Raw genomic sequence first — 23,268 nt, forward strand, 5'->3', positions numbered from 1 at the left:
TGCTGTGGTCATCAGTTCCCTAGAACTTAGAACTACTTAAACGTAACTAACCTTAGGACATCACACACATCCATGCCCGAGGCAAGATTCGAACCTGCGACCGTAGCGGTCACGCGGTTCCAGACTGTAGCGCCTATAACCGCACGGCCACTCCGGCCGGCTGCAGTACGAGAACGCTCTCTCTCTCTCTCTCTCTCTCTCTCTCTCTCTCTCTCTCTCTCTCTCTGTGTGTGTGTGTGTGTGTGTGTGTGTGTGTGTGTGTGTGTGTGTGTGTGTGTGTGTGTGGACGAATCCTAGTGTGTCTGGATAATAAGAATTGTCTGTTTGGCTTCCAAAATAAGAACAACGATAGTCAGATGAACTGAAGTGTTGCTAACTTCACGACACACACAAACAATACAGCGCCATTTTGAAAATATATGCACATCTGTAGCTGTCAGAGCAGCAGCTTGCTACATCTATCAATATCATGTTAAGTGGCTCTCTGCGACTTGGGCTTCTGCTTTTAATGTTGTGTAATATGACGTCATCCCCATAGCTTCAAACACGCCATACATCAGCATAGCGTCTTATGAATCGAATCGAGTTTAATATAATTTTAACCTATTCTGATGGTCAATTATTCAGACATCCAAATAATGATCGAGGTTTCTCACAAATTGCCGGTTCTGATCGTATGCAAACAGTGTTTACAAGTAACAGACAGGGCTAAAAAACACAAAAATCAGTAGAAAAATGGGAAAGCAAAAATATACTGCCGTCCAGAGCGTCTCTGGACACGTCTACGGGGCTCAGTTGGAAGCGGGGCTCATCAGCGCAGATAGTTCTTCTTTAGTCAATGAGATTGCAGGCCGAAGACCTGTCTGGAGACGCCTCGGACAGCGGGGGAATAGCAACTTGTTTGTCGCCCGCCGTACGGCCCTACAACACAAGAGATGGTCCGGGCTGTCATTCCGTTTTATAGCAGTACCCCTTAGGATGTCATCAGCGTATTCCTTAAAACACTCAGTAAATAGACCACATTCTAGGCCCCGCTTTGTCACCCTTTATGTCAAGCCATCCTGGACGTATACTTAAGAAAGATGCACGGCGAGAGTTTCTACTGCTTAACTTCGTGTTTGCCAAACCCTACCTTTGCCAGCAACAACGGATCTCTCCCCAGTTGAGAAAGTTTGGAGCATTATGGATTGGGTCCTGCAACCATCTCGGGATTTTGACGATCTAACGCGCCAACTGGACAGAATGTTGGACGATATTCCTCCGGAGGACATCAAAATGGTTCCCATGGCTCTAAGCACTATGGGACTTACCATCTGAGGTCATCAGTCCCCTAGACTTACAACTACTTAAACCTAACTAACCTAAGGACATCACACACGTCCACGCCCGAGGCAGGATTCGAACCTGCGACCGGAGCACAAGCGCGGTTCCTTCCGGACTGAAGCGCCAGAGGACATCCAACAACTCTTTATCACTCAATGTCAATCCGAATAACTGCATGCTTCAGGACCAAGGTGGACCAACGCGTTTTTGACTTGCCCAATTTATAATGCTCTCTCTCTTGAATAAATCATCCGATTTTTCTTCAATTATATAATTTGTTTGTCTGTACATGTACATCACATCTACCGATTTGCGTCCCACTCGGATAATTCCTTCAGGCTGCGCCCTTTTTTTCCCTTGGAGCATATATCAAACGATTCTGTTTGATCAGAGAATTACGAAACTCAAATTGGAATTTGTCACGGCAAAACGTAAGAAAGTTACCGATGAATGATTGTTTTAATTAGTTAGTAGTCATTAAAATGAGGTCTTTTAAGAAAAATTAGATGTCAGAATCAAGATATTCCGAACTTCTGCTTCGATTAAAATACATCAACCGCATCAAAAGGCTTTTGTAACAGAATGTCGAAATAAAGATGTGCGGCGTTCTCATATCAGGCTTTGCAGGATTTGTTAATGGAAGATCTCTCACAGAAGACCTATTGTGTCATTGCGAATGTTGGTAAACCTGGGGATAATTTCTAAAAGACAAACCAAATAAGAAAAATTTAACTACTCGAAGAAAGTTGATAGAATAAATATAAGTAGCGACTAGTTCTAATTTAAGTGCAGTTACTCACATGGGCTGCAATTACCGTATGGCAGAGAAACTTTCTAGATATTCTGATGTGTTAATCCGGAACCGATTTTTCGCTGGAAAAAAATTAATTTCAATTTTGGTCGCAAGGCGGAAATCAGATGGTCTGAATGCAAGAACGACGTACAGAAATGTTTCCATATGTAATGAATTATGAACAGGACATAGTAACCCTGCATTGTGACCCTACTGCAGCCTAAAAATATATGTTGGTCTCATTTCCAAAGGTAAGACTGCTGGAGTCTTTAATAAGACAGTTGTGGTTAAATCAAACAGACCAAATCTAGAACGTTTGGGTCTTAATGACGACAATGCTGTAGTACGAAAATATGCAAGGACTCCTAAACTGCTGTTGACTTCAAAGTTAGAAACTAGTTATCAAACTTTAATTGCGATAGGAAAAGTGCGGTCTAGGCATTAGAAGCCTTTATTTTTAAAATTTTTTTATTTAATAAACCACATTAAGACCGCCGTCTCCCGACCATATCAGGCCTCACTGTTATTCAGTACTCTCTCAACATACCGCACTTCTGCACTAACACGGGCTCGGCTGGACGAACGCAGAGGATACTCGGGAAATACAATAATAAAGCAGCGATTTATTCCTTACTATTTCCCCATGTGTGCTAAATATTTCAAACGAAGTGGACTGGAACTGGAAATAAAGGCAGCGCCACATGTTTGTTAAAAACATATGGCGAGATGCAAAACTTAGTTTACCAATCTCTAAATCGAGCGAGATGGCGCCATGCTTATCTAGATTTAGGCTTTCTGTTGCTTACCGAAAGTAAGATCACATTCTGGATCGTTCCTCTGAAAAGATAGCGGATCATTTTCTTCCCAGCCTCTCTCTAATCCATGGTCGTAATGACTCTTCGAATATGCGTGACGCGGATCGGGGGTGGGGGGGGGGGGGGGTGGAGAGGAGTGGTGAGGGGTGGGGGGGAGTTGCGTAAAGAACTTATATTCCTCCCTTAGAATCTAGAACTGGTTTCGAGCAATGCGGAGGGGAGCAGCCACTATTGCAGCAGCAATTTAGTTCATTGAATTTAAATAGAGCAGGATTGGTAGAATTACACACGCCAATTAGAACTCTGTTCACTGGTAGTGGATAGCCCTAGTTCGCCGAAGACTGTCTGGCCACAAGGCTACAAACTATGGGTTGCCTGGCCAAGTGGCAGGTATGAGACCCCTCTCCCCCGTCACAGGCAACACCCGTCTAACAAGGAGGGCTCGCTCACTAATGGGAGTATTTCTTAAGCTGACACACGCTACAAGACCACTTAGGCGTTCTTACAATAGACTGCGTCTCAAAGCCGCTGCTGGTTTTGAAATACGCTCTCAGAGAATATTCTCAGAAGGGCGCTCTGTTTACCCGACATATGAACATTTGTATTATCCTTTCCCGCTCTGTCGATGAACACAATGGCAAGTTACGAACCAACTCGATGGTTTCCAAAGCTCGACCACGTATTTGGGAGAAGCTTAATTGCTCGTGTACTTCGAGAGACTGATCTGTCTCCTCAAATTTAGTAAAATAAGTAAATAAAAATGTTAGCAATGATTGGCAGAGTCACAAAACATAAAAACATAATAAAACTATGCTTACAGCTTCACAGTGTGCTAACGACGGCCGTACATCTGTCCACCACAGTTTTTATATTTTGTGACGATGGCTACAATTTTTATTTACTGAGGAATCATATCAGCGTGATGACGATCGTAACGATCTAAACCAGTTGCTGAACTGAATAAATAAATTTGCTTTCAATATTTTGAACAAGGCTGCACCACAGCAACGGTCACAGAACAGCAGCAATGAAGGACAGCCAACCAGTTACAAAAATTGTAGTTTTCAAATAACCAGTAATTTGCTTTCACAGACTATTTCTGTTTCCATGAATTCTCTAACAAATCGATCTTAGTCTGAGGCCATCGTGAGCTTACGATTAGCGCCGCGTCAATGCCTAGTCATGTTATACCAGAAGGGAAAGTTACAGGTTGCGGAAAGCACATGCTCTCATGGCCAAATAGAGAAGTCAACTTTTTATTATTTCAAAAGTAATTATCTTAATTGTTAATAATTTTATCACACTGCGGGACAAGACAGTCGATGCCTTCATGGAAAAATATTTGAGATTGTTTACGGAACCATGATTGTGCACAGACGTGCACCTCTTCGTCCGAAGCAAATCGACGGCCACGAATGTATTTCCTCAGAGTTCCAAACATATGGAAATCTTTTGGAGAGACATCGGGACTGTATGGAGGAAGTGTAACGGCTTCCCAGTGAAACCTCAGCAGCGTAGTTTAAACAATCCTGACAACTTGTGGGCGGGCCCATATGAAGGCAGCGACCAGCTTGTCCCTCAATGTGATATCTGTTTAAACACTTATGGCGATTACTTTTGAAATAATGAGAAGTTTACTTATCTTTTTCCCTGTCTGTTTCATCTCCGTTTGGCGTACTTTCATATATCAGTCAAGAACTATTAAACGTTACGCAAATCGGACGAGGCCCGTACGTGCCCAATGGGAAATTGAGTGGTCTGATGTCCGCTCTGGAGAGTACTTCGAGATCGCGCAGAGGAACTCAAGAAGTGTTTAAATGGGTATAGTTCCGCTGGAAGGCCATATTTTCCTGACGTCGTAGAAACGACCACTGAATAAGCTGGACGATCTTCTGATACATACTGCATTCAGTTTCCACATTCCACTATGCAGTTCAGCTCTATCATTAGAGACTAAGTAAGTTCGGATTGGGCAAGAATGGGACAGGAAATCTAAGTGGCTCTTCAAGAAGTCCATCGTAGGTATGTGGCTTTGGTGATTAATGCAAGTCACGGAAAGCCTGAAACTGGATGATCGGACGAGGAACTGAGCTTGGCACGTGGGGAACACGAGTTCAGTGCCTTGAATAAGACACCATCCCTCTTGAAAGCGAATCGAAGCCATTTTAGGGTAGGGGCAATTTAAATGGCTCTGAGCACTAAGGGACTTAACATCTGAGGTCATCAGTCCCCTAGAACTTAGAACTACTCAAACCTAACTAACCTAAGGACATCACACTCATCCATGCCCGAGGCAGGATTCGAACCTGCGACCGTAGCAGCAGCGCTGTTCCGGACTTGAAGCGCCTAGAACCGCTCGGCCACCACAGCCGGCAGGGGCAATTTAAAAATCTCAACTCAAAAGTTTTGCGCATGTTAGTTTTTTTTAACACCACTATGATTTGATAGGCATTGTCCAAAAGTGTTGGGCCAGCCCCCGACCTATGAATTAACCTATGCGGCCACTAACATGGAGGGGAATGGATGAAAGGGAGGGGCATCAGTTAGGAATCTACTACAAATCACGGCAAAACCTGGCATTTTTTATATATAGAGAGATCACTGCTACAGCGAAGGGAATGACAAGCTCGGAAGCCAATAATATCGGCCGCACCAGGAATTCTAAGCCCAACATTTAATTCTGTAAGATTACACCCGGCCTGCTAACACAGTAACTTTCTAAACACGTACTTCCGAATTACAGAAAATTTGGAAATTTGTGGTAAGGTTCTATGGGACCAAACTGCTGAGGTCATCGGTCCCTAGGCTTACACACTAATTAAACCAACTTACGCCAAGGACAACACACACACCCATGCCCGAGGGACGATTCGAACCTCAGACGGGAGGAGCCGCGCGAACCGTGACAGGACGCCCTACACCGCGCGGCTACCCCGCGCCCGAATTACAGAGTATTTCGCCTTTACTATTCCAATAGTTCTTCCACATATAAAAAAAATGAAACAAAAAGTATAAACAAAAAAACGTTTAAGATGATGGGGGATTAGAACCACTAAATAAAGTGAATTGGTCATGTATCAAACATCTCAATCCTTTATACTGATGGCTGTAATGGCATAAATGGTGACGTACAGTAGTTTCACAAGGAATACGAACAAAGGCGCTCCTTGAAATATACAGGAACAACCCTAAAGCCAACGATAAAATATCGTAGGTTGTTTAGGATATTTTCTGAATAAAATGGTATAATGGATCCGTTGTTAACCGTTGGCTCGTTACACAGTAACAAAGCAATTATGATTAATTCGGTTTGTTATCCTCGTTTCCTTACTTTCTGCGAAAACAGTTTCACGACAATGAAAAAGCCTCTAACATATAATCAATAAAACGTACGACATAAAATACCAAGTAACGCAACAAACCTCACATACAAAAGTACTGTGATAGGGTTGCCGTCGCTATGGTGACAGCTCAGAACAGGGCCGTCGTGCCCGTCTTCCATTGCATTCGGCGAGTCCTTACGCGAGGTGCAATCAGCCAACTCATCACCACCAAACCCATCCGTATTGCTGTTTATCACTGGTAACTTACACCCAAGCCTGAAGGAAAATTATAGACAGAACAGAGTCGTACCGATGCGAACTTATCGAAGAAAAATACGAGTAAATGCATTACTGTTAAAGCAAATACCGTGAATGAATTAGCGTAAAAATCTAAAGAAATACACGGACACCCAAAAGTTCGCTAACATTTGAAAATGGAATACTTCATCGCATAACGTAGGCAGAAGCAAAAATAAATATTTCCACAATTACATATAAAACTACTTTTCGAAAAACTCTATACCATAAAATAAAATGGAAGAAAATAGTGGATGGAATTTAACTCTGTCAGGCACAGGCCACTCTCAAGGCACACAGGACAAATATTTACAAACATATTGTGAATGCCCTCAATGTTGTGTGAGTAAACACACAAATCTTTTAGAGAAGGCTTAGTCTCATCAAAAGTAGATTTAGCAGGAGGCACCCACAGTTATGTAAATAGTGATTAAAGTAACTAACAAAATTATAAATAACGAAAGACACAGGGAGAGGAGAAGTCCAAAAGACATCCAGAATGAAGATCATAGACACTTAGGGTTCAGTATTACAATTTGGGTACAATCAGTAGATTAAGGTGAGTAAAATAGCACACTACAGTAACTATACAACCTAATGGGCATGAACCACTCAAAGCTAATGACAACAAGACACTTGGAAGAAAGTGTCATGATATTTTTAACCTTTAGAGTTACTCATAATTTTATGGTATACAGTTTTTCCAAAAATAATTACAGCTTATAGTTTACGCTCATCAATGGTTTGCTCATTTGTAAATAATTATTACATCTTACTTTGCTACAATAATTTAGATTCCCCCTTGCCACCTTGTCACCCGCCTCTCCTGAGATCTTCCCCTCCTTTCTAACACATTAGTTACATCTATCTCATCCACTTCCTTTCCTTATTGATTCCCTATCCGCCTCCCACTTTCCCTTAACCCCTGTCCCTCCCACCCACCCTATTGCATTGGTCCTTTACTGCTAACTGTGCTGACTGCTCAGATGCAATTGTTTATACAATTACTGTTTACTTTATGTAATTACTTCTGTATGTGATCCTACTATTGTATCTCTTCATGCACGACGGAGACTGGTACATTTTTAATTCGATGGTGTAAAAACGACTAGGCTTGTCGATAACTTTTAATGCCACATTTTTAAAATTTGTTTAAAGATTCTATGTGTGGTTTATGCTAATGTTTGGCATCTTCGCCACAACTGTGCTACGAAATGGCAACGCTTTGTAAGCTACAATGTAGTGTTGTAATTCTATGATAATGTATCTACATTTTCATGCCATATGGCAGGTAGATCTTACCCTCTCTGGATATGTAAGTTAGCTCTCCGTACTACTTTGCATTTCGTGTGTATAAATAAGCACACTTATAAAACCGTGTGTGCGTGCGCTCGATTATGTAATTGTTTCGTACACTGCTTGTTTTTTTAAGGTTTGTTGGTTGATTTGGGGGAGGGGACCAAACAGCAAGGTCATCGGTTCCATCGGAGTAGGGGAGGAAAACGGCCGTGCCCTTTCAAAGGAACCATCCTGGAATTTGCCTGAAGCGATTTAGGAAAATCACGGAAAACCTAAATCAGGATGCCTGGACGCAGGTTCGAACCGACGTCCTCCCGAATGCGAGTCCAGTGTATTAACCACTGCGAATTGTTACGGAAACAATCTTTCCCGAAATAAAAGATTTACGACCCGAAGACGGTGCCACCTCTCCTATGTTTCCTAGTGGCTTCCACTGGACTAGTATCATTCGTTACCGAACATTAGTTGTGGCCATACGCATTGTACGCACTTTGTTTACTGCAAATTTGGCGGACATTTTACTTGGCAAACGCTTGTGTGTACTGCTTGTGATATACTATCCGTTTCTGCTTTGTACTCGTCTTAAATGTAAACATGTATTTCGATATATACTCTAATTTTGACCTTTGTGCATGGGTTGCTTTGAGAATGGGCGTAGCCCAAAATGAACATCCATTTTAGTTCCAACTCTGGCTCTTTTTGCATCAAAATTCCATTTATTATTATTATTATTATTATTATTATTATTTCCTTCTTTTCTCAGACGTTATGTCTGGTCAAAAATGGAAAGTGGCGCGGACCTTGATCAAGCGTGACTTCCTTTTAACTGTACGGTATATGTTAAATGGCATTTAGGAACTTTCGGGCAATTGAACATGTATCAATAATTACAGATTTCTGTAGCTGTATGTATAAGTTTGGATGTAGCTCTATTGCATTGATGTACTGGTGGATATTGGGTGGGATGACTCCTGTAGTTGATAGTGTAATTGGTATGATGTCAACTTTATCCTGATGCCACTTGTCCTGACTTCCTCAGCCAGTTGGATGCATTTTTGCAATTTTTTCTCCTGTTTTCTTTTGTATATTTGTTGTATTGGGTATGGATATTTCGATTAGTTGTGTTAATTTCTTCTTTTTATTGGTGAGTATGATGTCAGGTTTGTTATGTGGTGTTGTTTTATCTGTTATAATGGTTCTGTTCCAGTATAATTTGTATTCATCATTCTCCAGTACATTTTGTGGTGCATACTTGTATGTGGGAACGTGTTGTTTTATAAGTTTATGTTGTAAGGCAAGCTGTTGATGTATTATTTTTGCTACATTGTCATGTCTTCTGGGGTATTCTGTATTTGCTAGTATTGTACATCTGCTTGTGATGTGATGTGATCTACCGTTTCTATTTGTTGTTTGCAAAGTCTGCATTCATCTGTTGTGGTATTGGGATCTTTAATAATATGCTTGCTGTAATATCTGGTGTTTATTGTTTGATCCTGTATTGCAATCATGAATCCTTCCAGCTCACTGTATATATTGCCTTTTGTTAGTCATATGTTGGATGCGTCTTCATCGATGTGTGGCTGCGTTAGATGATACGGGTGCATGCCATGTAGTGTTTTCTTTTTCCAATTTACTTTCTTCGTATCTGTTGATGTTATGTGATCTAGAGGGTTGTAGAAGTGGTTATGAAATTGCAGTGGTGTACCCAATGTATTTATACGAGTGATTGCTTTGTGTATTTTGCTAGTTTCTGCTCGTTCTAGAAAGAATTTTCTTAAATTGCCTACCTGTCCACAATGTAGGTTTTTTTATATCGATAAATCCCGTTCCTCCTTCCCTTCTGCTTAATGTGAATCTTTCTGTTGCTGAATGTATGTGATGCATTCTATATTTGTGGCATTGTGATCGTGTAAGTGTATTGAGTGCTTCTAGGTCTGTGTTACTCCATTTCACTACTCCAAATGAGTAGGTCAATATTGGTATAGCATAAGTATTTATAGCTTTTGTCTTGTTTCTTGCTGTCAATTCTGCTTTCAGTATTTTTGTTAGTCTTTGTCTATATTTTTCTTTTCGTTCTTCCTTAATATTTGTATTATCTATTCCTAGTTTTTGTCTGTATCCTAGATATTTATAGGTATCGGTTTTTCCATCGCTTCTACGCAGTCGCTGTGGTAATCCAATATGTAATCTTCTTGTTTAGTGTGTTTTCCCTTGACTATGCTATTTTTCTTACATTTGTCTGTTCCAAAAGCCATATTTATATCATTGCTGAATATTTATGTTATCTTTAGTAATTGGTTGAGTTGTTCATTTGTTGCTGCCAGTAGTTTTAGATCATCCATGTATACCAAATGTGTGATTTTGTATGGGTATGTTCCAGTAATATTGTATCCATAATTTGTATTATTTAGCACGTTGGATAGTGGGTTCAGAGCAAGACAGAACCAGAAAGGACTTAATGAGTCTCCTTGGTATATTCCACGCTTAATCTGTATTGGCTGTGATGTGATATTATTTGAATTTGTTTGGATATTGAGTGTGGTTTTCCAATTTTTCATTACTATGTTTAGGAACTGTATCAATTTAGGATCTACTTTGTATATTTCCAATATTTGTAGTAACCATGAGTGGGGTATACTATAAAAGCTTTTTGGTAATCAATGTATGCGTAGTGTAGCGACCTTTCTTTAGTTTTAGCTTGATATGTCACCTCTGCATCTATTATCAGTTGCTATTTACATCCTCGTGCTCCTTTGCAACAGCCTTTTTGTTCTTCATTTATAATTTTGCTCTGTGTTGTATGTGTTATTAATTTCTGTGTAATGACTGACGTTAATATTTTGTATATTGTTGGTAGGCTTGTTATGGGGCGATATTTAGCTGGGTTTGCTGTGCCTGCTCAATCTTAAGGTTTCAGATAAGTTATTCAACGTGTAAATGTATCAGGGAATGTGTATGGGTCTGCAATGTAACTGTTAAATAATTTAGTTAGATGTGAATGTGTTGAGGTGAACTTCTTTAGCCAGAAATTTGCTATTTTATCTTTTCCAGGGGCTTTCCAATTGTGAGTAGAATTAATTGCTTGGGTGACTTCATGTTGCAAAATTATCACTTCAGGCATCCGCGGTATCATCATGTATGTGTCTGTTTCTGCTTGTATCCACCGTGCATGACTTATGTTGTACCGGGTTTGACTATATGTTGCTCCAGAAGTGTTCCATGTCTGCTATGTTTGGTGGATTGTCTATTGTAATGTGTGTGTTATCTATTATCTGGTAAAATCTCTTTTGGTTTGTGTTGAATGTTTGGTTTTGTTTCCTTCTATTTTCACTTTTTTTGTATCTTCTAAGTCGTTTGGCCAATGCTTGTAATTTCTGCTTCTTTTCATCTAATTGCTCTATCGCTTCTTGTTGTGAGATTTTACCTAACCTTTTTCGTTTTTTTTCTGACATTTCATTTCTTATAAATTGTGTTAGCTGTCCGATGTCTTTTCTAAGTTTTTCTATTCTGATCTGTAGCCTGTGTTGCCATGCTGGTTTTGTGGGTTTCTTCTGTGTGTTGGCTGGTTCTGATCTCTGCCTAGTGTGTATATTTAGTGTAGTGAGTGCTCCTATATAAACCAGCAGTTGTAACTCTTCCATAGTTGTGTTTTCATTTATTTTGTTATGTGTGATTGTGTTGATAGTTTTTATTGTTGTTTCGACTTGTGGGTTATTTGGCGGTCTATGCAAGAATGGTCTAATGTCTGTATTTGTGTCTTTGTATTCTATATATGTCAGCTGAAATCTTTCTTCTATATCTAACATGTGTGTCACTTCGTATTCTATTTGTGCTTGTTCTGGTGGCTGTCTTAAGATTTCGTTTTCCTCTGATTGTTTAACTGATGCGTGTTGGTCTTTGTTTGTTTGCTCTGGGATGTTTGAGTCCATTACTGTATTTTCTTCTTCTTCTTCTGATTGCACATTATTTTGTTCCAGTATCTGTTGTACTTGTTGTTTGATGTTTTCTAATTCTGACTGGGGTATCCTGTTATTTTTGATTATTACACGGATCTGATCAGCTAGTCGTTGTTCTGTTAAAAACTTCAATTCTGGGTATCTGGTAATAAATGTTGTGTATACTTGTGATCGGTATCCAGTTGTGTTGTTTCCTAGGTTTGTTGCTTGGCAATAACAGAACATGAGGTGTCGATTAACTTCATCTGACCATCTCATCCTTTGTCTTTGTTTTCCTTCAAGGGTGGTCGCAGGAAGCATATCCTGCAAAACACCTCTATTTGGATTAAAATCATTTTCCAGTTGGCTAGCAGTGTCGTTACCATTGTGAGCGGGCATAGGGTTCAAGCGTCGTCCCCGACCGTGACGGCGCTTGTCCGAGGCTTCTTTAGTTGGTTCAGGACAGAACTAATCACACTAAAGGGGGGGGGTTTAGCCCTATTAGTGGTTTGTTCTTTTCGTCGCCTTTTACGACTGGCAGAACATACCGGAGGCCTATTCTTTTCCGGGCCTCCACGGGGTTTATTATTATTATTATTATTATTATTATTATTATTATTACTGGAAGATATTATAAAACATCGAAAGAATGTTCAATATGAGTAAACCACTTTCGTTGACGTACGTTCTTTGGAGTAAAGTTTTGGTGAGAATATTTGTATCATTTCTAGCATCTTCCAGTACTGAGTTTTACTACGGACCTCGTGTCGTTTGCATGTGATTATCTCAGAAAATTAAGCAGAATGTGAAAAACTGAAACAAATAGTCTGTGACGTTTAATTTATTGATGTACATAGAACTATACGGAATCCTGGAATCGTTTTTGCAAACAGGCTCGTTCATTAGAATAACTATGACAACAACGAAAGCGAGTGCTAATGAACAACCGACAGACGATAAAAGATTATGTTTAAGAAATTCAACTTAAATTCATGGTCAGTCTAACCTTTTTCTCTTATTTATTCTCAAGTTACCACAAAAGATATTTTTGAGAATTGTGAACAAAAAAAACTTATTTCATTAAATATGAAGATAGACCTTATCCCAAAAAAAGTTACAAAATATACCAGAACAAACTCCGGAAGTTTTATCAGTGCAGCTGCGGTTCAACCTTCATGTAATGTCTTGTCTGACGTGAAAGTCACATAAAATAAGAGACAAAGCAAAAAAATCCCTGTGGAGGATTGGAGTTCCAACCGAATGATACCGAAATTCGTATCCGCAGAAGATATTTTGAAGATTCCACTCAATTATTCCAACCGCATACTGAGATAGTAAGTTTTTGGTACAATGTGGCGTGTTGCGACACCATTACAAAATCTGACATGGGAAAGAGCTGGCGTGGAATACTGATGTCTCACAAACTGCGACATGCTCGCTAACTAAAAAAAGAGTAAATCAGGAAGCGTAGAACAAGCATCTGACTACTGCAGTTTGCTATGAACAGTAGCGCCATTGACAATAAAACTCCACCGGCATTGTGGTCAAGTTTAACGCCATATTTTAAATATGTGCGACGATGCGAAACCGATTTTGTTTATGTTTTGTGAGGATGCCACATGGAATTGTTATGATCTGTTATAAAACAGATCTGAAGATAGTCATTACTGACCGTAACCGGTAGTCTAAGTACCAAACGTTCTGTGGTCACTGAAGGAAATAAAGTTATTCTACTGACACGTCACCGGCCCAGTGCACGGTGTAGCTGCAGCGCCGTCTGTCAGCGGCCGGACCCCGTCCCGAGAAGTGTTCGCGTCTAATTCGCACGAAAATAGCGCAGCTGTGGGAGCGGCCAGATACGGACGAGGTCCGGTGGGAACGCGGTCGCGTCGCCGCCGCTGCAGCCCTCAAGGCTGCTTTTTCAGGACGCGGGGGACACGTGGTGAGCCGGTCGCTGCCGCACTGCCGCCTCACAACTCCAAACGGTGCAAACGGAAACGCACAAACACTGCGAGTACTTCTCCACTCTCACAAGGAGACGGCGCGACCGTGGGGTCTCGGATTTGTCCGCAGTTTTGTGTGGTGAAAGAGGACCCCTAACACCTCACGTGGATAAAATATTAGGACGCAATACTCGGAAAATCCCAAGAAAAATCGATCCAAAGTTTCTTAGGTGCCTTATGGGTGTAAAATGTTAGTACACTGCCGAGCCGCCGTCTGGCCTACATGGTCAGCGCTCGGACCCTTACGCCAAAGGTCTCGGGTTCGATTCCTCCTCCGGAACTTTTTTTTCTCTTCTGTTGCTTGCAAAATTGCAGCGCATTGTTACAGGAGAATCGTGAAATTAATTCCCGGGAAGATTGTACAAAAATTCATTCTATAATTCCCCATCAATTATCGTCAGCAACATTCCGAGACATGATTCAATATGCCTGGTTTTACTCAAAATTGTCAGAAACTCTGAACATTTTCGTAAATGTTAATGTGGCATGCTTTTGTACAGATTTATTGCAAACGCCATGTGATCGTAAAAAATCCGCTTTTATATCTTGCGCAACATGTCGCAAAAATTATTGCTTTGTTTGTTTTTACGATAATTACCACTGCGGTTCTTGTTTACAATTATTATATGTGTAAAAATTGAATGTTTTCCAATCGACTTTGTTATTCTGATTAAAAAGGCAATGTTTCTCCTCGTATACTTTACAATGAAAAGTGGAAAACCCACCGCCAGGAATTGTGTTGTTGGACAAAAAGAAAATAATTTTTATTCCATAATGAAACTAATTTGTTAAATTTCTGAATAATTGATGGAATAACCACAGAAAATGAAACAAGAAAAAAAAGTGCCAGAGGAGGAATCTAACACGAGGCCTCTGGCGTAAGAATCTGAGCCCTGAACACCTAGGCCAGACGGCGGCTCGGCAGTGTACTAGCATTTTATACTCATAAGGCACCTAAAAAACTTTGGACTGATTTTTCCAGGGATTTTCCGGGTAGTGCGTCCTAATATTTTAACCACGTGAGGTGTTAGACAAAATTGCGGACAAATCCCCGACCCCACGGCCGTGCCGTCTCCCTGTCAGTGTTTCACGCCAGCACAGAAGACCTCACGTTAATACCATGTAACTTGATAACGGCCTTAATTCGGCGATGAAGTGAGTCTTCTAGTACTCCAAATCGAGCTGCAGCAAGCCACTGACGATTAGATCCTGGACAGTTGACAAACTGCTGGCATATTATTTGCTACGTGACACTCGCTGTTCCAACTAATCTCTGAAAGAAAACATCTCCCACTGCATCCGGCCGACTGGTACAAAAACCGTATAAATATTATTTTTGTATATAACAGTGTTGGTGGCGAAAATATTGCTTTAACGACGCGTTTCGCCTTTGTAGGGTACCATCAGATTATCAGGATTGAGAGACATTCGTAGAACTGTTATGCGCACGCACAGATCGAGCTAACCGGGGCATGTTGCCTCTGATACAGTCATAACTGCAGGTGCAGGGGTGCAGCGATAGGACCACACTTACAGAATTGCAAACATCTTTTTTCACTCAGCTTTACTCAGAAGCACATGCATAGTTCTACAAATGTCTATCATTCCATAATAATTTGATGATGCCCTACAAAGGCAGTATTTTCGCAACGAAGACTGTTTTATTTGAAAATAGTCTCTGGTACGTTCAATCGAATTTACATCGAGTGATTTGGCTGAGCAGTCGAGGTGCGATAGCGTGCCTCAGTGTTCGTCAAACCGGGAACTTATGCGTGCAGTCCTTTGGAAATGGCTGTTGCCTTGAAAGGTGACAGTGTCCACAACATACTCATCATGAAGATGCAGAAGAAAGGCCAACATTTGGTCACAGAGAGTGCTGACATAGTCGTCCTGGTTCATGTTCAGCGGAACCTGAATGAATGGTCCTCATTAGCATGACACAACCACCTCCAACCTTAACATACACTGCACACTGGCGGTTAAACGCCTCGTTGGGCTGTCAATGCACTCTACGCCCTACATCACTTGAAAAGGGGCAAAAACACTGCTCGTCGGAACACACTAGACGCCCCGAGTCAGACACTGTCTGGTTTCTGCATTGCTTCGTCCCCTGAAGACTTACAGCTATATGTGTCGGTATCACCAATGGCCTTTAGCCAGGATGTAGTTCTCTTCGCAATGACGCTCGGAAACTTGTTTAGATGGATCTGCATTCACTGAGCCGGCCGATGTGGCCGAGCGGTTCTACGCGCTTCAGTCTGGAACCGCGCGACCGCTACGGTCGCAAGTTCGAATTCTGCCTCGGGCATGGATGTGTGTGATGTCCTCAGGTTAGTTAGGTTTAAGTAGTTCTAAGTTCTAGGGGACTGATGGCCTCGGATGTTAAGTCCCATAGTGCTCAGAGCCATTTGAACCATTTTTTTTCCCCATTCACTGACAGCGGCAATTCAAGGTGGGTTTAAAACCGACTGTCTTTGATACGGCGTGACGCTCTTCTCCGGTTCCTGTCGATTTGCTTCTTTTTGTGACCAATGATCGTAAGCAGTGTTACATGGCTGAGAACGGTACACCATTTCTTGTACATAGTTTGACAAGCCTCACTGATATCCCACCAATGCGGACAGTATCATTCACTGTGGTCATGACACGTCGCAACACAATAGCTTCTTTCTGTCGTCGTGTTACAGCTCTATATCGACCAACCTTACTGCACTGATGCATTTTAAACTATTGCAAAATACACATCATTTTAACCTACGTTAGTGGCAGAGGATCATAGGACCGCCTTGCAACAGTTATACACCATCTAAAACGCTCCAAATCAACTATTGTGCTCTTGTACGGGGGTGGGGGGTGGCGACTAATACCTTATTATGCTAATCTAGTTTCAATCTTTGTTTTTGGATCTAAGACAAAGGAGGAAATCTTCCTTATCCTGACCTCTGCAATGGCCCACAGTGACCAAAAAAACAATCTAGATATCTACGTCCGCCGATTGTCTTGTCACGATTGAATACTTATGTTTATTTGAATTAATGTGTTGAGATTCTGAAACAATTTGTCCGCACTAGAGGACGTGACTAGCATAGAGACCGTTACCAAACAACTCAGTTTCTTCCAAAGGAAATCGCCAAGCTAGGTAGTGCAGTGATTAAGAAACTTTACTCACAATTGGCAGGACGGTTGTTCGGATCCTCATCCGGTAATACAGAGTTAGATTCTCCGTGGTGTTCTCCATCCTTAAATTGAAGATGAACGTCAAGATGGTTACTTTGAAAGAACATGGTCGATTTCCTTCCCGATTCGTACCCAGTACGACCATATGCTCTGCCTCTCTGATCTCGTCTTCGACGGGACTTTAAACCACAATATTCCTTCCTTCACAAGAAAGCTTGCACAGTCTGAGAAGCACAGTTTTAAATGGTTCTTATTTGATCATCTCTATTGCCTTCGAGCGTAGTGAATAGTAACAAACAGGATTTAGACGCTACAACTACTACAGATACTTATTTTATGGTACAGACTCGGACACACCAAGACTATGGAAACTTCCACGCCAGCAATCTGTATCACCTGTAGTCATCTTTGTTCTTTGTGAAACTTTGAAGATTTAGAAACTAACTGGATGTACCATCGAAACAAGATTAAGTCTCCAATGGTTTCTGTATGTCAATGCTGTCTCATTCTTACCGCTAATTTCGACGATGTTTGATACACGACGAACGAAGGATACAAAAGGTTAATACACTTATGTACGTGTGTTATAAACAACTGTCTCCACTATCTGCTAGAATATTCCTACCACGTAAACTATGTTAATGTTGCAGAGTTGTGTCATTAAAACATTGTCTATTGTTACGAAATTAAAAGCACACTGCTTCCGGTTGTTATAAAATGCAATGGTGCAAATGGAGAATGAAGTGTAATAGTCACATTCATGTAAAAATTTTTCACGTTGCGCTGTCATTTGTGTTGTTAACACAGTAAAACAATAACAGACAAGAATTTCGTTAAAATGTCACCCTGGTTTCCACGGTTACAGAGAGATGGAGCTAAGATCTGGAAGCTAAAAGCTAATCATCTGGCGTCCACACGACTTCTGTGTTAAAATGGTAAGGGGCGAAAGTTAAGATTTTCAAGTGCTGTCGACATGGAGGTTTTTAGATACATTAAACACTTGATCCGAAATCACGCTGCATTCTGTAAGTGGTTAGGATTTTCCTGTTAAAAGAGTGGTGCAGATTCCTTGTCAGCTGCTTCCAGGTGTTTAACAGCTGTTGCGGGTATTATTGTTTGCCCTGTTGTCCAGTACTCACCTCTAGCGCATTCCTTTTTTCTTTCAACCTTCATAGCTTTTTCTCTGATTGGTTCTTTTGATAAATTTTCCTGATTACTTTTCGGTCTTCCTAGACCAATTAACTTCTTCCCTCGATTTGAGACTTTCGGTACAGTTTCTATATTCGTCTGTTAGTATCAGTATATCGCTACTCCCATTTGACGACAGAAACCCCACAATGCGAGAAATTACGTAGCTAAACGTTAATTGGACCAACAAGCGTAGCTGTTTTCTTTGCAACTATAATAAAATTAAGAACAATGTGAAACCCTCCCGTGATTGCAGTGAAGAGAATCCCTAAAAATGCCTGGTTCGCCGTACGGCACCAATCTTACCAGTACGCTATTTGCATAAACCGTACTGGACAGCCCAGCAACAGCGTGCTGCGATTTAGGTGTGATAGTGAAATACAAGCGGCCAGACGAGAAACTCAAAGTCGGTACGAGCCGATACAAATTTAGTACAATAATCTTTGTAACATATCACTTCAAACGCAACATCATGTGAAAAACGTTGATGAATTGTATACACAAACATAACTATAGGCGTACTAGGCTGAACGGCCCCAGTTATTTAAAAAGGGACGAAGCAACCCAAGTAGGTATCGCGTTTGATTTCTGTTAGCAATTGATTAAAATGACCCTCAGAAATCTACGTATCGACATCTACAGCACACTGGCCAACTGGTAGGCATGTTGCTAGTGGTTTTACATAGCGATGATGACATTACGAAAAGATAGGTACACTACATTACAAACTTTCACATTAAAAGATGCGCCAGCAGCCTATTTTCTGTAGTGAGCACTGACCCATATGAAGAATTTCTTACCTGGATCTTATCCCTTTAGTGATAGGACGATTTCTAAACAAAACATGCGGCACAACGAACACTTTATTTACATCAGCTACAGCTAGATAAGAACAACATAATGATAATAATTATGAAATAACTTTTATTGCAGTCATACTCTCAGCACACTTTGTATAGCTATAAAGAGGTTAGACTAATTTCAATCATATTCAGATGGCCACATTTCTCAACTCTCTCCGCCTGATCTGCTTCGTATATGACTGCAGTAAATAAAATTTCATAACATTTAATTCTACCAGCAGTTTTCAGACACAAATACTAGACACTTTAAAAGGTAAATGCATTTGTGGGGAGACAACGGAGACCGCGGACTCCCGTCGGGAATGTCCACTCCGCCGTCTCCCAGTTGCTCTCGCATGGCGTCCACATTGCCAGCCTCTAGGACAACGAGGCCAGACCCGGCACGTGCCATGCTTATAGGAAAAGCTCAACTCAGTGAACGTAAACTTAGGGGAGGGGGGCAAAGAGAAGGGCTCTTACGCGAACCACGCATGAGCGACGGATCCCCACAATCTGTGGCCAGGCCATGTGATGTGTCCGTAAATGGCACGCGTGTGTGAGTATCGCAGCGATAGATCGCCGATCGCTCGCAGTTCCCAAGCAATATGATGTATAGCATACTACAAAAGTTACGTGTGGCAATATGGTTGTCTGTCTCGAGGCTCGTTTGTCTAGTACTTTAGTTATTGATAGTTTAGGTTTCATTGCGTAGAGTACTAACTTTACTTAGAATAGATTTTTCTATTCAGGGAGCACGAACCACTCAGAAAAGTGAAGCTGGAGGAGGCGGTGTTGCCGATTATTTTAACAAGGAATACAAATACAAAAACATCCATTCGCTTAGATTTTTGCAACAAGCAGCATTTTGAAGCTAGCGCACTAGAAGTAAAAATAATGGGGCGTTCGTGATAATAGTCGTAATATACTGGACCACCTCTGCCGTATTTTGAGATACTTATGAAACAATTAGACGCTTTACTGTTTTTAACTTCTAACAGAATGAGATAACATTAAGTGGACATTTCAATTTAAGCATTTAAGATGTGGACATTTCAATTTAAGCGTTTAAGACGTACCTACTGTACATTACCTTTCAAAAAAGAAAAATATACTTCTACAGCAATAATCTTTGAGACAGACTATGAGCCCTCAGACTTCAAGAAAAGCGTGATAATTCCTATTCCAAAGACGGCACGAGATGACAGGCTTGAACATTACCGAAACGTAGTTGCAAAATACTGACATGAATTATTTACATGAGACTGGAAAAAGTGGTAGAAGACGACCTCGGGGAAGGTTAGGCTAGATTCTGCAAAAATGTACGAACACAGGACGTGATGTGACCCTGCGATTTACCTTGTAAAGATAGACTGAAGAAAGGCGTTTGTATATTTAGGTAACGCTTCTGATAATGCTTACTGGAATAAACTCTATGAAGTTCTGTATGTAGCTTGAATAAAATACGGTGGACGAAAAGTTATCTACAAATTTTAGAGATATCAGAGAGCAGTTACATAAGTCAAGGGACATGAGAGAGAGAGAGAGAGAGAGAGAGAGACAGTGGTTGAGAAGGCAGTGAGACAGGGTTGTACCTATCCCCGACATTATTCAATCTGTACACTGAGGAAGCAGTAAATGAAGCCGAGGAGAAATTTGGAAAGGCAATTTTAAGTGCTGGTAGAAAAAAATTTAAAAATTTGATGTTTGGCCACGACGTTGTGATTGTGTCAGAGACTACAAATTACTTTGAAGAGCAGTTGTAGCAATAGCCAGCGTCGTGAGGTTATAACGTTAACATCAAGGACATAAAACATTGGTAATGGATTGTACTCCAATTAAATCACGTGATAATGAAGTAATTAGGTTAGGTAATGAGACACGAAAAATAGATCAGTTTATTCACCTGGGCAGCAAAATAACTGAAGATGACCGAGGTAAAGGTGACATAACATGGAGACCGGCAATTGCAAGAAAAATGTTTCCAGAAGAGAGAAATTTGTTAATATCTAGTGTAAAGTTAAAATGGTAGGAAATCTTTTCTGAGAAATATTTGTCTGGAGTGTAGGCTTGAGCAGTAGTGAAACTTGGATGATGAACAGTACTGACAAGAAGACAACAGAAGCTTTTGAAATGAGGCGCTATGAAAGAAGGCTGAAGATTAGAAGTGTTGACCGAATAACTAATCAGGGGGCACTGAATCAAACTGGGGAGAGAAGGAAGATATGGCACAGCTTCACTAATAGACAGACAGGTTGATTGGACACATCCACCCCGAGGCACCAAAGGATCATCTGTTTGGTAATGGACGTTTGAGGGGAATAATTCTAGGAAACACCAAAGCTTAATTATAATAAGCAGGTTCAAATGGATGCAGGCTGCTGTAGTTGTGCAGAGATCAAGTGATAGCGCCGGCCGAAATGGCCGTGCGGTTAAAGGCGCTGCAGTCTGGACCCGCAAGACCGCTACGGTCGCAGGTTCGAATCCTGCCTCGGGCATGGATGTTTGTGATGTCCTTAGGTTAGTTAGGTTTAACTAGTTCTAAGTTCTAGGGGACTAATGACCTCAGCAGTTGAGTCCCATAGTGCTCAGAGCCGCCGGCCGCGGTGGTCTCGCGGTTAAGGCGCTCAGTCCGGAACCGCGCGACTGCTACGGTCGCAGGTTCGAATCCTGCCTCGGGCATGGATGTGTGTGATGTCCTTAGGTTAGTTAGGTTTAAGTAGTTCTAAGTTCTAGGGGACTGATGACCACAAAAGTTAAGTCCCATAGTGCTCAGAGCCATTTTGCTCAGAGCCATTTGAAGTGATAGCTCAGGATTGACCAGCTGCACCAATTGCCTTCGCACAACAATAACAACAAATACTTAAAATTCCCGTATCATTTCACGTAATTTAATTCCTTCACATATAATTTATAAAATTAGTCATGGAAACGACAAGTTTTGCTATTTTATAACATTTCTATCGATGCATTGAAACTGCAAAATCAGAAGGTAAATACTTGTAATTAAGCTATAAGACTAATAAGTGAGAAAAGAATTAAATATTTTGAAATGTAATTGCAAAATACAAACTGGAAAGATGCGACGTACACAATACACTTGGTGTACATGAAGATGGAAATATTTCAGTAACACAGCTACTGTTCCCAAACCGTTTAACACATCTCAATGTACGCTTCTTATATTTTTCCCTGATAGAATTGAACATAAAAAAAGACGAAACTACACTGCATCTAATAGCGCAATTTCTATAGAAGAACTTAAAACCACAGTTGCGCTCGAAATACTGGTCGAAATTGCTAGGTAAATCGCTCGTGTGTTGCGGAATCGACGCGAGCGATTGACTGGCAACGATTTATCGCTCGTGTATGGGCCCTTTATAAAATATGCGAAGGTACTGAACAGAATTGGGGAGAAGAGAGATTAATGGCGTAACTTGATTAAAAGAAGGGGCGGTTGATACGACACATTCTGAAACATCAGGAGATCCCTAGCTTAGTACTGGAGGCAAGCGTGGGGGTAAAAATTGTAGTGGGGGACCACGAGATGAATACAGTAAATAGGTTCAAAAGAATGTAGGTTGCAGTAGCAATTCGGAGATGATGAGGCTTGCATAGCATAGAGTAGCGTTTAGAGCGGCATCAAACACGTCTTCGGACTGACGACGACACCAAGATGATATTTAAAGATAGGACGCTTCCGCTCTGAGCGACAGACTTGTGTTTACGCACAGCGGTCGTACCTGTTGCGCGGCTAATCCACGTCCGAAGCTTGCCTAATGCGCTGCGCTCTTCATTCCGGGCCTCTTGTTCACGGCGAGGGCGCTGCGGCTCGACTGTGCCAGTGGGCAGGTAGCGGGCGACCGCTAAGGAGCCAAGCCTCCCTCAGCGAGCGGTAGCCACACTGCCGCTGCGGCCAAGCTCTCGCGGGCAGTACGGCGCTCGCCTCGGCCAGAGACCGAATGGCACATCGGACTCTACGAGAACCCGCTCGCCTTACGTAAGTGCCATGCGCCTAGTAGTAACACAAACCGCGCTGCAAAAACGCCGCCGCTCGGTTTTACTGTGCCTCGCAGTACAGACGTCGGCCTACCCAGTCAGGCGCAATACACAGCTTCCAGTCTTCAGGAAGCCTCTACGGACTGACCCTATTCGATTTCCTCATACTTACAAGATTTCAGGGTTCCTGCCTGGACATTTCTGAAAGCAGTGCGACTCGATTCCTTAAAATACTTTTAACATTTCCAAGCGCTATTTAAATACAAGAAAGGACGAA

At 41.4% G+C, this 23,268-nt stretch overlaps 2 protein-coding genes across 3 annotated transcripts in view; one reads left to right on the forward strand and one right to left on the reverse strand.

Moving 5' to 3' along the window:
* LOC124777848 (suppressor of hairless protein) overlaps nt 1-23,268 on the reverse strand; it is a 213,019-nt gene that overhangs the window by 113,775 nt on the left and 75,976 nt on the right. Inside the window, exon 1 of one of the 2 annotated variants that reach the window (XM_047253385.1) lies at nt 22,736-22,943. The exons of the other annotated variant lie outside the window; for it this stretch is intronic. The gene's annotated coding sequence lies outside the window, so the exon portion shown is untranslated. Of the gene's footprint in view, nt 1-22,735; nt 22,944-23,268 lie in introns of those variants that run through there. 2 annotated transcript variants of the gene reach the window in all.
* The window catches only part of LOC124777847 (DNA excision repair protein ERCC-5 homolog), a 147,981-nt gene continuing 147,686 nt past the window's right edge, over nt 22,974-23,268 (forward strand). The window contains exon 1 of the mRNA XM_047253383.1: nt 22,974-22,992. The gene's annotated coding sequence lies outside the window, so the exon portion shown is untranslated. The remainder of the gene's footprint in view (nt 22,993-23,268) is intronic.

The sequence above is a fragment of the Schistocerca piceifrons genome, chromosome 2, assembly GCF_021461385.2.
Source record: "Schistocerca piceifrons isolate TAMUIC-IGC-003096 chromosome 2, iqSchPice1.1, whole genome shotgun sequence".
Classification (NCBI taxonomy): domain Eukaryota; kingdom Metazoa; phylum Arthropoda; class Insecta; order Orthoptera; family Acrididae; genus Schistocerca; species Schistocerca piceifrons.